This window comes from Macrobrachium nipponense, chromosome 37 (assembly GCF_015104395.2).
Source record: "Macrobrachium nipponense isolate FS-2020 chromosome 37, ASM1510439v2, whole genome shotgun sequence".
Taxonomy (NCBI): Eukaryota; Metazoa; Arthropoda; class Malacostraca; order Decapoda; family Palaemonidae; genus Macrobrachium; species Macrobrachium nipponense.
The window spans coordinates 19,040,088-19,054,524 of record NC_061097.1 but is presented as its reverse complement, the minus strand read 5'-3'; the positions used below and the strand labels follow the sequence as shown (position 1 = coordinate 19,054,524).

General features: G+C 39.6%; 1 protein-coding gene across 6 annotated transcripts in view; it reads right to left on the bottom strand.

Moving 5' to 3' along the window:
- Positions 1–14,437, bottom strand: part of LOC135209047 (anoctamin-10-like) — a 269,749-nt gene that overhangs the window by 243,836 nt on the left and 11,476 nt on the right. The window contains exon 1 of one of the 6 annotated variants that reach the window (XM_064241593.1): positions 6,903–7,173. The exons of the other annotated variants lie outside the window; for them this stretch is intronic. The gene's annotated coding sequence lies outside the window, so the exon portion shown is untranslated. Of the gene's footprint in view, positions 1–6,902; positions 7,174–14,437 lie in introns of those variants that run through there. 6 annotated transcript variants of the gene reach the window in all.

Here is a 14,437-nt window from a genome sequence, read left to right as displayed (position 1 = left end):
ATATGAATACTAATTTATTTACAAATATAAAAAGCAATTTTCGCGTACCTTCACAGCCGAAATTTTAAGCTATGAGGTAAGATGACAAAGTAAGCCACTGATGTGAAACAAGTAATTGGCAAAGAATGATAACTGACAGCTCCGATCTATGTCAAGTGAGGAGTTTGAATGCTGTCATGATTCGAGATGAGTCATGACACAAGGTGGACACTAAACTCCAATACTATTAAGTATATCCAATCTTTATTAGTAAATACACCATGCATACATGGTTCTTTTTTCATTAGCATTATTTATCAATGTTTTACGAATGTACTCCTCGTTATTAATTTCCCAGTGTTTTGGAAATATTTACCAGTGTTCTGTAAGCACCTATCCCATCATCAGTGCCTACCTAAGTTTAATGAAAACTTTCTCCATCATATTTTTTTTTTTTTGGAAACAAACAATACCAGCACCTACATCTATACCTCAGTGACATTTTATGAAAACACTTTTTTTAATTATTTCCTCGTTATCAAAAGTTAGTCTCATCACCTGGATTTTGTGAGCTCGCCTCATCTCACATGAGCTCGATAGTGGCTATCCATATGCAACTCTAAAGCAGAATATTATTAGAATTTCATCTATTTACTCTCTGCAGATCATATAATTAGTGTTATCAGTTGTCAAAGTTCTTTCACACAGTGCACAGAATGTTTGCAATGCAAATGTTTCTATCTATAAACGTTAATAGAGTAGACGTCTAGGTGCTACTGAATTGAGGTCATATGCATACATAGGATGACTTCAGTACAGTGGCACATAAAAGTCTACTCTAGTAACGTTTATTGAGAAAAACATTTGCATTTACAAACATGCTGCAAACTCGGTGAAGGAATTATGACAATTGATAATACTAATCATATTATCTGCTGAGATTAAACAGATGAAATCCTAATAATGTTCTGCTTTATGTTCGCATACGGATAACCAATACAGATAGCCATTATAAAGCTCATGTGAGATGAGTCGAGCTTACAAAACCCAGGTGATGAGACTAACTTTTGATAATGAGGAAAGTGTTTTCGAAAAAAAAAGTATTTCCAAAAAAAAAAAAAACACTGATGATGTAACACAACTGAAGTATTGATATAGGTAAGCACTGATGATGACATAGGTACTTCCAAAACACTGGTATACACTGATATGGAGAAAATATTCACAAAACACTGTGAAGCTACTAACGAGGGGTATATTCGAAAAACACTGATAAACAGTGATAATATTGAGAAAGGTACTTCCGAATCACAGGTAAGCTGATAATGCGGAAAACTATTTTCAAACACTGGCAAACACTGATGATGACAGAAATATTTCCAGAACACCGATAAACAGCAAAAAAAGTATTTCCAAAACGCAGGTAAATACTAATGATGTGAAGACATATTCTACAACTGGCAAGTACTGACGATAGTTCATTTCCAAAACACTAGTAAACACTCCTGGTGACAAAGGTGCTTCCATAACACTAGCCAGCACAGATGGTGCTACGGGTACTCCCAAATAGAGAATACTACAGAATTTAAGCAAAAGGCCAAGCGCTGGGACCTATGAGGTCATTCAGCGCTGAATCTGAAATTGACAGCAAAAAGGTTTAAAAGGTATAACAGTAGGAAAACCTCAAAGCAGTTGTACTGTGAATCAATTGTTAGGAGAGAGTGGACAGTGAGAGGACAGAAAGATTAGGTAATAACGGAGGTACAGTTTTAGGAATAAAATGGGCTGTAGCTAGGGGCAGAGGGAACGCTGCTAATAACCTTAAGTAATGCTTACAGTGCACCTTATGAGGTGAAGTGACGGCACTACCCTCCAACGGGTACGAGTACTTCCAAAAAACTGACGAGTACTAATGAAAAAGAGCTTTTGAAACATTAGCAAGCACTGGTGATGTTACCTGTGCTTCCATAGCATAGGATGAGTGTTTCCGGAACATTCGAAAACACTTCATGGAAGACAGAGAAATCCTGAAACATTAGCAAGCACGAGTGGAACACTTGCACAACAGAATCATGCTTCTGAAACACCGGGAAGCAATATTTTGGTATACACTAATGATAAGGAAGTCTATACCAAAAAGTGTGTTGGACTACCCATCCGTAAATATGCTGAATTTAAAGATTTCGGTATTAAGCTTTCCTCAACTGAAATTCACATAATCTGCAACAAAAACACTATTAAGTAATAGGCTAACAGCTAACTGGAGAAAAGGGGCTTCAATAAGAAACACAAACTTAACACCTACACTTCTAATTCTTTAAAGAGTTTTAATCAATCGATGGCATATATATAATATACATAACATACATACATATACACACACACGACACACAGGCCAACATTCACGACACACACAGCAACACACACACTAAGTATATATATAATAGATATTATATAATAAAATATATAGATATGTGTTGATGTTGTGTGGTGTGGTGTGTGTGTATATATGTGTGTGCAAATCTGTGCAAAGAAAACTACATCTGGAAAACTAATAATTAAAAACAAAACCTTGCAACCTGCCTGTAAAATTGTTGGCATTAAGTTAAAGCTGTATCACACACCACACACACACACACACACACACACACACACACACCAGATAGTATATATATATATATATATATATATATATATATATATATATATACATATAATGACAAGACACATATCCAAGAAGAGGCAGAAAGATCCATACGTTTCAAAACCAAATAAAAATTTACGAAAACAACCCATCAAATCATGCAATATACGAACAAAGGCAATGCAGCAAGGCCTGTCTCTCCGAAGTAAAATTCGATAAAAGGGCTGTAATTGTACGTGGGACGGAAGCCTCAGCACGAATGCCCTTTCCAAGGCTATAGGGCATTTAAGAGTATGGAGCCACGAGGAGAGTGCCAAGACGGTGCCAGCTACAAACACCAACTCGCTCCCTTGCCACCTGCCATCGGCATCAGAGGAGAGAGAGAGAGAGAGAGAGAGAGAGAGAGAGAGAGAGAGAGAGAGAGAGAAGAGAGAAGAGGGGGGGAGAGAGAGTTAAGTTTAGGCAAAAACAAAAACTCGAAGGAAAATTCAAAGATAGATAAAGAGAGAGAGGAGGAGATCCAAGAGAGAGAGAGAGAGACGATGAGAGAGAGAGAGAGAGAGAGAGAGAGAGAGAGAGAAACGTCGTCTGACAGTAGACCCCCTGATAAGATGATTTAAACAAAACCATGATACGCAGGCATCCCTAAAGATCTTTATAAAATTACATCATCCGAGAGAGAGAGAGAGAGAGAGAGAGAGAGAGAGAGAGAGAGAGAGAGAGAGAGAGAGAGACTAATGATAAGATAACGAAGTAAAATCCTAGTAAACAGATATCCACCATCCAAATACATAAGTAAGTATACCCACATAAAGACAAAGGTCTTGCGCTAGACGGGACACAATGGCATCAGGTTACCCAGGTAATGGCATGAGGTAATGGCCCGAAACTATTATTAGATGGAGTAGGCCGAGATGTTAGTAGGTCGTGTGGCTCAAGAGCAAAGTATTGAAATTCAGGTGTGTATGTGTGTGTGTGTTTTATACAAACACACACACACACACACATCACAATAATCAAGCACATAATTCAGTCCTAAGGTGAAAACACGCACAGAATATTTCAAGAAACGAGCCTTTTTACAATTACTCCAACCCTCCAACCGCCCAGGTGAGCATCAGTACTGTTTGTGTATCGTAAACGTCGCCGTGTGACGTTGGAACTCCAGCACTTTATAGTCCTTACTGTGATTTGTCTTCCACAAATCCTCATCTCTACAAAGATTCCCTTCTCGTAGGTCTCATCCAAGTAGGCCTACCTATGACTTAACTGAATTCGTAAAGATTGTGTAACTCGCCGATAAGCATTCAGCAGAACACTACTTTTACAGCCAAGTCGCCAAGGTAGTCCCGTTTTTAATTAAATGGTAGTATTCTGCACTTCGACGGAACAATAAGGTCGACTACCTCATCGAGATCGTCCTGCTTTTAATTTTATCATTAAACATAAAATTTGACAGGGCACTGGGGGACGTTTACTACCTCGAGGAGTCATTTCTGTTGTTTATTAAATGGTAAGCATGCTCTGACCAGAGTTCAGATCGACTAGTGTACGTCCTTTCTCTCTCACATCCCCCAAATAACTGTAACCCACAACAGACGACTAACCATCAAGTAAATAATTACCTATAGCTACCAATGTCCTCAGAGCCACAAACAACCGTGAAGTAATATTCTTTAAAAGAAAAATGCTTGTAATATCTTCGACCCACTTAGCAAATTAAACCTTGATAGTCTTGGGACTCACTTTATATGACTTGTCTATGACTTATCTTTAAATAACTGATACAAATTCATTAGGCTGAATCTTCAGGTTTAATTCATATTCACCTAAAAGTTAGCGCAGTATTCCTAGACCCATAAACTGCATCTCCACTAAATCTCATTGAACTCCATACAGGTTTTTTGAGAACAGAAACAAGAACAACACAAAAATCATCGCATGTCTCTTGACCAGTTGAAAATTATGTCATTCGGCGCTATATATTAAATGCAGTTATCCTCCAAATGCACCCATTTCGACGACAGGAGTGCAGAAAATATATATATATATATATATATATATATATATATATATATATATATATATATATATATATATATATATGTGTGTGTGTGTGTGTGTGTGTGTGTGTGTGTGTGTGTGTGTATATACATGCTGATTGTATGTGTATAGCTATATGTATGCATCACAGAGAACAGGCATACCTGTATAATTGCTTCCCTGGTTACTAGATACATGTCACGCGTTACTACGGCTTCTTTTTAATTCAGTTTACCAAAATGCAATTCCCTAAACTGTCCATCCTATTCTGGCTAGCAACACAAACATCCCACACATATTGTTGTAATTAATTGGTTATGGACATAAAAATTAAAACAAAACAATAACACCTGGGAACACTCAATGTTGCTTATGCATGTTAAAACTGAAAACCTGTCCAACTACGTCAGTGTCGGATGACAGATTGACCACAGCATTCCTACTCGACCTTATATTCACTGTCATTTGCCTGCTTATGTCACGTTCTATTTCAGAAAACGGGCGAATGCGTTAGAATATGGGTAAGTATCGACAAATGGGAAAAGATGATCCGAGATAATGTAAGGGCCATTCAGTACGTATCACCCAGAAATTAATCATGATACGAAAAGTTGGAGATATTCAGGTTAAAATTAATTATGTAAGCACTCACACACATCTATGCCAGTACCTACAAAAATAGTTAAAATACATTGGCTGTCGTGACCAGCCATAAAACAAGGGTACCTCCACCAAAGCTTCTTGGACTAGCATAGCCTGCCCTAACACAAGCATGATCCAGTAAAGGGACGCCGTAAATAGCACTTTATTCTAACCTAGCATACAGTTGCCACAAAGCAACCTACAACAGATACACCATAACCATGCCTAATTTGATTTATGGGTTATAGTATATAACCAAAAATGAGAGAGAGAACAAGCTATGCAGCAAGAACGCTACAACTTTACATATGCCATACCATAAACTATCACACTGACTATTTATTTATTATATAAATAATATGGAGTGCCACAACCAAACCTCCATGCAGCTTAAGCCTACCGTGTTGCATGAGCACCTATAATTAATTTAATAAATATCTGGGTTTCATAACCTAACCTATGACAGGGAACCTATAGGTAATTGACCTAGCATACTAATGGCAGTGTCTTAGTGACATAATCTGTCACTAAGACACCTCAAATACGCCTACATGCACAGTAATAGATGTAATTTAACCTGACGCTGGGGAACCTCACCTTTAACCTAGTCTGGTACACAAAACATAGTACTAGAGTTGCCGCAATCTAACATAATGTTACAAAAACCATTATATAACATAGGGAATACGAACCATTTTGGATACCTAACAGTCTATGTTTAAAATGCCAATAGCATTCTGATAATTTTTTAACAATTTCTCATTCTTTGATGGCGGGACTCACTGTTTTGAAGTTTCAACATGAAACATGCACATGCACTCGAATACACGCATATGCAAGCGTGTGTGTCTATATCAACTACCTCTTTCGTCTCGGAACCTACCAGGATTAATAGAGTCCTCCATTTAGGATTATAGGTTTTACGTACCTAACTGCATCCAAAAAGTGTGGAAAAATCGATCAATTTTAAGAAGTAAATGCGGTTGGCACAAATAAACAACTAGACCTATGTGATACCAGTTATTAAATATAGGCCTAGGATTGATGTCTTGGATGCTTCAAAAGTTACTTCCACACACCACACATATACATAACACATTAACCATATATATATATATATATATATATATATATATAATATATATATATATATATATATATATATAAATAAATATGGAACCGTGTATGCCCAAAACAATCAAGCTTAAGTCTATGTCTGCTAGTCAATTGTATAAATATTTGTACTACATTTGCGTAACGCAAAATATTTTATATATGCATCAATCTATGGGTGTGTGTGTGTGTGTGTGTGTGTGTGTGTGTGTGTGTGTGTGTGCATCACACGATTACGTAAGAAGTGTAATCACGAATACATTTTCTGAAACGTTGTTAACCAAATAAATTATAAGAATGCATGTGCAACGAAGAATACACTATCTCGAACGTCAATCTTTAATAAGACAATACAGTCGAATGCCAATCTCTGATAATATAATCGAATGTCAATCTCTACTACCAAAATACAGAGTAAATGTCAATCTCTGATAATAAAATACCATTTTGGCATCGACAACGAGCGGCACCACCATCTTACCTCACTCTATTAAGGCGGAAGAAGAAGACGAAGCAGAAATCACGGAACGTAGACCATCACAACAACAAACCATCCGCCCTTCGATTCACGCAGCAAACGTTTAGGGACAATCCCCTTAAAATCTCCTCCTCTCAAACACATCGTGATGGAAGGAACTCGCACATAAATCCTCCAACATGACGAGCTTTTCGCTTCAAAGGAAGATTCAAGAAAAACGTTCGAATATCACCGATTTTCACTCGTAAAAGACGAAACTTCAACGCACCAATGTTACTCGACACTCGATAAACGACAACTGTGCGGTTGTCCTCATTGGTGGTTCTCCCTGGGGGTGTAGTACTAGGGAGGTGTATATGCGGTTATCGTCACTCACTCCTACGGTCGGTCGTTTACAGGGGAGAGTTAGCACGTTGGTTCCTTATACATACCAGCTCTATGGCAAAGTCTTTGGGTAGAAAAATCATTGGGCTTCGTTTTCAAAACAAACGTGACATCCATGGAAGAGAGACTGTTATTAAAATATTCCACCGCCATCCAAACTGTTCGCAGATGGGCTATGTATCTGTACTTCTTAAAGAGTACCCTGGACCCCAAAGTACCTATCAATGAGCCCTCACGTCCCAATGCCGTTTTTCTATGGTCAAATACATCACAATTTCGCGAGTTTTAATTTCGCTTAAATGCACTATGATTAACTCGCGCTGCATCCTTACTTTATCTTCATCAGTTTAATAAGCTGTCGTTTTCGTTTCATTCAGAGATTAATATCGATAGCGATGGGTCTCCGCTGCTCTCGTAATTCTAATTAAGATGATGAGCGTCTCCCTCATGTATGAGAAGAACAGCTGGGCTGGCTGCTCACAGGGGCACAAGACGTCATGGATGACGTCATCGACCCACGCGTCACCATTACGTAGTAACCGAAAATCAACCAGTTGCTTACCGGAAGATGGCTATTTCTTTCCCACAGAATGGGTCAGGTTTCTGTATAGTTAGTTCCTGGTCTGAATCAGCTATGTTGTAATATTATATATATATATATATATATATATATATATATATATATATATATTATATATATATATATATATATTAAACGCCTACAATGACAAAAAAGTTAGTAAGTTAAACGCAACATGTGTATGAGTGAGTTTGCGCAAGACTGCCGTCGTTTGCGTGAGTGCTAATTATGTCAGTGTGAGTAAGAGAGATATAGAAAAATGTGTTTTCCCCGTGGTCTCTTATTAAAGCTCTAGCCATGGTGATGTCTGAAAACTCGATTTGCAAGCTGATGGCCTTGCAATATTTCTTCTTTACGAGTGTTCACTATTCTGCAATACTCCGTTTCATACAAGTAAATTACTCCAGAGGCCGAATCTCTCACCATTGGTTCCTGTACAAGTGTTAAATTAAAGGTATTCTGGTTCAATTACATAACATCCCTAAAGCAGAGTCTTGTCATCTCGACCATCTCATATATTGCCGTCATTATTTATTAATGTGGATACATATGAAATACCAATATCCCCACAATTTCATGATTTCTTCCGATTTCGTATAAAAATCCATGACAATTCAAACCTCAATTATTATTATTATTATTATTATTATTATTATTATTATTATTATTATTATTATTATTATTATTATATCTCTGGATTCCTTTAAGGCTCGCCTGACTGGTCTGTAGTCAAACGAATGTGAAAACTGAAGAGAGAAGTCAAAGGAGCTGGACAGCTAAGTAGGAGGAGACCAAAGCAAAGGGGGACGGATGAAAAGCAAAAGACAGAAAGTATTGCAGCTGGGGCCCTGAAAAAGGGACGCGGCCTGGAACCTTAGTAAATACATTCAACACTGGCACACTGTAAGCGGACAACCCTACGCTGCCAAAGTTCCCCATTGGACGAGTGAGTTCCGTACTCGCCTATCATTCTGGTGGTCCGAGTTCGCTTCCCGCTGCAGGCAGGGTGGAATCAGAGGAATTTATTTCTATTGATTAGAAATTAATTTCTCGATTAATGTGGTTCGGATCCCACAATAAGATGTAGGGCCGAATGCTAAGATACTAATTGGTTCCTAGACACGAAAAAAAGCTGTTAATCAGCTTTAAAAGTGGTCTGGTAAAGCTAAGATATACTTATGCGGTGTATAGTCACAAATGGAAATGTCTAACACATCGACAGGCTTAATGAAATATTACCAGTAGATGACTTTTAAAACAGCTTCCCATCTAACAGGGTTGGACTGGGTGTGGGGAATGACCTCGTCAATGCCTCACACTGTGTGAACTGATTTGAAAACAATGAAGCTAGGGAGAGAGGGGGGCGAAATAATACTTACAACTTAATGCTGGTCATGTATCTAACACCCATAGCATTTTCGGCGTTCTTTTGTCTTATTTTAGGAGTCGTAGTAACCTGAATACCTGACAACCCTCCTCCCTCTTCATACGCCCTACCCAACCATCCTCCCCCACCCCACCCCCCAAAATCATAACCACACGCCATACACTCTCTCTCTCTCTCTCGGTTTCTCGGGATTCGTTGTGATCATTGCTAGCAACGTCCTCCTAATGTCTTTCATTAGATTCTAATAAGCATTGATGTTAGGGATGGGGTTGCTGGCCCTAAGCCCATATTAAAAAGAAAAAACAACCTGGCAATTCACAAGTACCCTGCGGCCGTAACGTGACGAACAGACGCACGCACGCACCTCCCTATCCAGCCATCCACCGAATAAGTGACAAATATTAAAAGATGGAGAAGACAGCGAGCTATTTGTGGCACCGTGCCCTGGCATCGTATGCCCATGGTGTTCCGACCCCACACACACATATATATATATATACACACAAACACACTTACACACAGGTGTTTAAGGTCTTCCCTTCTTATTTTTAGCCCCACGGTTGATCTCTCTCATTTACAACTTTCATTAGGGGTGCAAATATGTGATGGGAATTGATACGGCCAGACAAATAGGCCCCGTTAAACGGCGACTGCTCTGGTTCCCTCCCGTCTCGGGTCGAAGGGACGATGCACTGGGTCGTTTGGCCTGCTGTGGAGAGAGAGAGAGAGAGAGAGAGAGATAGAGAGAGAGAGAGATGGGGGCCTCTGAACAGAAACTACGTCAAGAAATTCTGAAATCTCATCTTATGAAGAATATCTCTTCAATCAATTCGCTTCGCTAGGCTGAGGTTTGGCTAGTTGTGGCTGCTTCTGTTCATAAGTATAACTTGGGGTGTATGTATGTGTATATATATATATATATATATATATATATATTATATATAATATATATATATATATATATATATATATTTCATTCATTTGACGGGGCACTAATCCCTTACGTCAGTCATTTTTTTTCTCTCTCTCTCGACCCATTTTTGATGGGACCCCACAACAGTCATCTAATATCAGCTACATTATTCACTGCTTAGGTTAACGAAACCTGACTAGATTTTGTAATAGAACTCACTCGTTCATACCGTCCCTTTCCTCGCCCAGGTAGAAGATCGAGCGCTGGTCATCGGAATATGAGCTGAAAGTTCTGGGTATTTGTGGGTATGTAAAAAAAAAAAAAAAAACAACGTAGATCGAATTGAATTGAATACAGAATTTAGGCCAAAGGCCAAGCACCGGGATCTATGAGGTCATTCTGCACTGAAACGGAAATTGACAGTAAAAAGGTTTGAATGGTGTAACAGGAGGAAAACCTCATAGCAGTTGCATCAGTTGTTAGGAGAGGGTGGAAAGTCAGATGGAAGGAAGAGAATATGAACGGAGGTACAGACAAAGGAACGTAAGGGGTTGCAGCCAGGGGCCGAAGACTCGCTGCAAAAAACCTCAAGTAATGCCTACAGTGCAACTATATTAGGGAAAGGAAACTGGAGCGAGTGTGAGAATGAGAGAGAGAGAGAGTCTCAAACATTCTCTTGCTTTTCTCATTTATATTTATGAGACGCCTGCAGGTCTGGGCCCTGTCACCTGCCCCGTATCTGATACATATATTCACAAAGCATTCTTTGGTACTCATTCTTCATAGTCGTTGTTTGCTCAAACACCGCGCGTGTGAGAATGTGTGCTTCTGTTTAGTGTGTTTGAATATGCGTACGCATGTCTGAGTGCATGGGCGCATTGTGTACGTGGAAATACTGGGTACGCATCTCCTCGCATGTGTGTATGACTGCATGCTTGTTGTTTTAGATTAAACTAACCTTGTGCCAGCACGGGCTCTTGCTCATAGAGCAGCCCGATGTATATGATGAAAAGAAGTGTTTTAATGATTCTTACCTGTCATAATGATATGATCCAGTTTCTTCTTTTTCATATTGTACTACCATGAAAAATAAGAGACGAATAGTTCTGGAATAAACATTGAACCTTGGCTGGACAGTTTCCCTGTAACTTCCAATCCAAACCGCAGTATTTTATCTTTTGTCACTTTCTCTCAATGTAATATCCACCGCATCTCTTTGACATTGAAACGTAAACAAAGAAATTGAAGCGTTCCCTCCTCCTTTGAACCAAAAATCGAAAAACCTTCTCTGTGCTTGCTCACTCGAAAGCAAAACGCATTTGTGACCCTGATGTCAAATGTGATGTCAACTTGACATCGCATATGATGTCAGAAGAGAAACAGGTTCTTATCAGATGGAAAGAAGTTTAACATATGTTTATTAACTAATCTTTCTGCGACAAAGATTCTCTCTCGGTCGCTCTCCCTCTCGCTCCAAGTTTTTATCAAATATTAGTTTATTTCTTCCTATACTATAATGGGCGTTATGTCTGTCCATCCGTCTGTCATTCAATCACAGCCAAACGGCTGATCCGATGGGCAGGAAACTTGGCAGGGTTATAATGGGGACCCCTAAGATGGTTTATAATGGGGTTCCATCCTATCTTCCCAACCACTTCCGAAGGGGTTGGGGGCGAGAAGGGATTCCCTGAAACGGAGCTGGTTCTGCCCGTGAAACGGGGTTGGTTGTGCCTGTAGACTTAGTTACTTTACGCATTTATCATACATAATAGTTAAAAAAAAAAATTAGTGAGTCACTTATATGACGCAGCAGATGAATATGCTTTTAGTAAGGGTTGGTAAATTGCTAGTATTAATAATTTTGAGAATAAGCTAGTCTCTCTTTCTCTCTCTCCTTCTTGACACACACCCGCGCGCGCGCAATGTGAAGAAAGACAGTTTGTCTCATTAGTTTATTAACTAATAATTTCGTGAGAGACTCTCTCTTGTTATCTGTTTACTTTGACTACCGAAATCTGTTGTTGGCAACTAAAGTTAGAAGCAGGTCTCTTGGAAGAGCAAATATGTCCCCTTTAATTATACATTTATGAAATCAGTAGCTGCCTAGTCTTGCCATTCTGAGCTTAGAATCACAGACCAGGAACGAGATAAAATTGACAAAACCAGCGTTGCTTTGATGACGATGAGGGAGAGACACTTTATCTCTTCGTTTCTTGCCGGTTTTCAAGGCTTTCGGTTGAAAACGTTGGTGATTCAACCGTTGGTGATTCATAAATCAAAAATGTTACTGTAGCCACAATAACAAAGAACTGACGAGGGTGACCAGCAGATTACATATGGAAAAGTTATATTCTCCGTGCACTTCGTTGCTTGAATTAGACAATCTTGATGAACGATGTGATTCCAAATGAACCACCACTTGGAGTTTGCATTTTTTTTTTATCAAGAATAAAGTACGTAAATAAACAGCAGACTAATTTTTCAACAGTACTGTTCTAACCTAGACGGGAACTTGGTTTGATTTATCGGTCACTCTAGCGAACGCCACTTCCCTTATACTACTGCGTTCAGAAGGGACTACCTACCTTTCAGAAGCTTATCCAGTTATCTGTAATAAAATACGAGTGAATCTTTCTTGTTTGTCCGGCCCGGGTTGTGACGTGGTAGTTAGGGAATCAGGAGGGTAGGGGAGACATGAGCCATGACATCTACCCTCTTCCTGCAGACTTGTTTGTCCGGCCCAGGTCATGCGAGGTAGGTAGGGAATCAGGAGGGCAGGGGGGACAGGACGGGTAGCACCGGGTTCCAGAGCTACGCGTAGCGTGCGGCAAGGTCGTTTGGAATAATGTTACTGACTGTCCCCCTAACCCTCGCCCCCAAAACCCCACAAAAAAAAGTTAAACAAAACACACACATATCTCCCTGAAACCTGCGACTCTCAGTCGACGAATTCAAGAGCGTTTACCTGAATATACCGGATCGCTCCGTCCTCGCCAAGGATTAGAATCTAGGAGCCTCTCGAAGAGATTCACATTTTCCTGTACATTCGCCTCCAATCATGAAGCTACGTTTTTCACTCCTTTCCTTTGTTGTTTGTTTTGATTGGAACGGAATAGAATATAGAGTTTAGGCCAAGCGCTGGGACCTATGAGGTCATTCAGCTCCTGAAGGGAAATTGAAAGTAGGTAGGTTTGAAAGGTGTAACAGGACGAAAAAACCTCGCTGTTGCACTATAAAATAATTATTTGAAGAGGGTGGAAAGTCAGATAGAAGAAAGATAATATGAATGGAGGTACAGTAAAAGGAATGAAAGGGCTTGCAGCTAGGGGCCGAAGGGACGCTGCAAAGAACCTTTAGTAATGTCTACAGTGCAACCTGTGAGGTGCACGGAAATGTTATAGGTGCTCTTCTGGGACCGCAATACTTGATGCGATTTTGGAAAGGGTCCCTGACATGGCTAAGGGGCTTTCTTAGAGTTGGAAGCTCAGTCTTTGATGGAGGTTTGCGGTGGCCAAACGCTCATGTGTTTTCCATTCTTCAGAAAGGATCGACGCTTGGTTGTGTCAAAGTCGTGAACGGGAGGGGCAACGATTTACACCCCTGCTTAACATTCCTTTAATTCAACAAAAGTGGCATTATCAATTTCCCTAATTTATTCGTTCCTCTGAGTGGAATGGCGTCTTCAACAAACTTGTCCACTCCGGCCTCTCTAAAATCGACAGTTACCTTTACGTCAGTTTATATCAATGAAAATTCGTCTTGAATAAACAGCCCGTCTTGGCTTCTACAATAAAAAATATTTCGACAGGATGTTTTCTTAACTCTCCAAATACTCTGTCCTCGATCTCGTACTATGATCCGTCCAAACGACAAACCACCGGACCAACTTTACCATGGTGGTAGAAGTTAAGTATATTATAGTTTTAACAGCTCTCCTAGGGATGTTTGTACGTACCTAGGAACCAATAGCTTACTTAGCAACAGGACCTACAGCTTCTTGTGGGATCCGAACCACATCGAGAAATGAATTTCTATCATCAGAAATAAATTCCTCTGATTCCATGTTGGCAGAGAGGGGAGTCGGACCCAGACCTTGAGATCGGTAGTCGAGCACGTTACCGACTTGTCCGAACAGGAACTTACCATGGTCTAGATTCTGATATGTGGAATAAGGATGAACAACTCGTAACAAATATATGCCATGGCTACTTGATTGGTTGGTTTACTTTAGGCTGATTTACTTTAAGCCGATTTACTTTAAGCAAGGCCTCTTG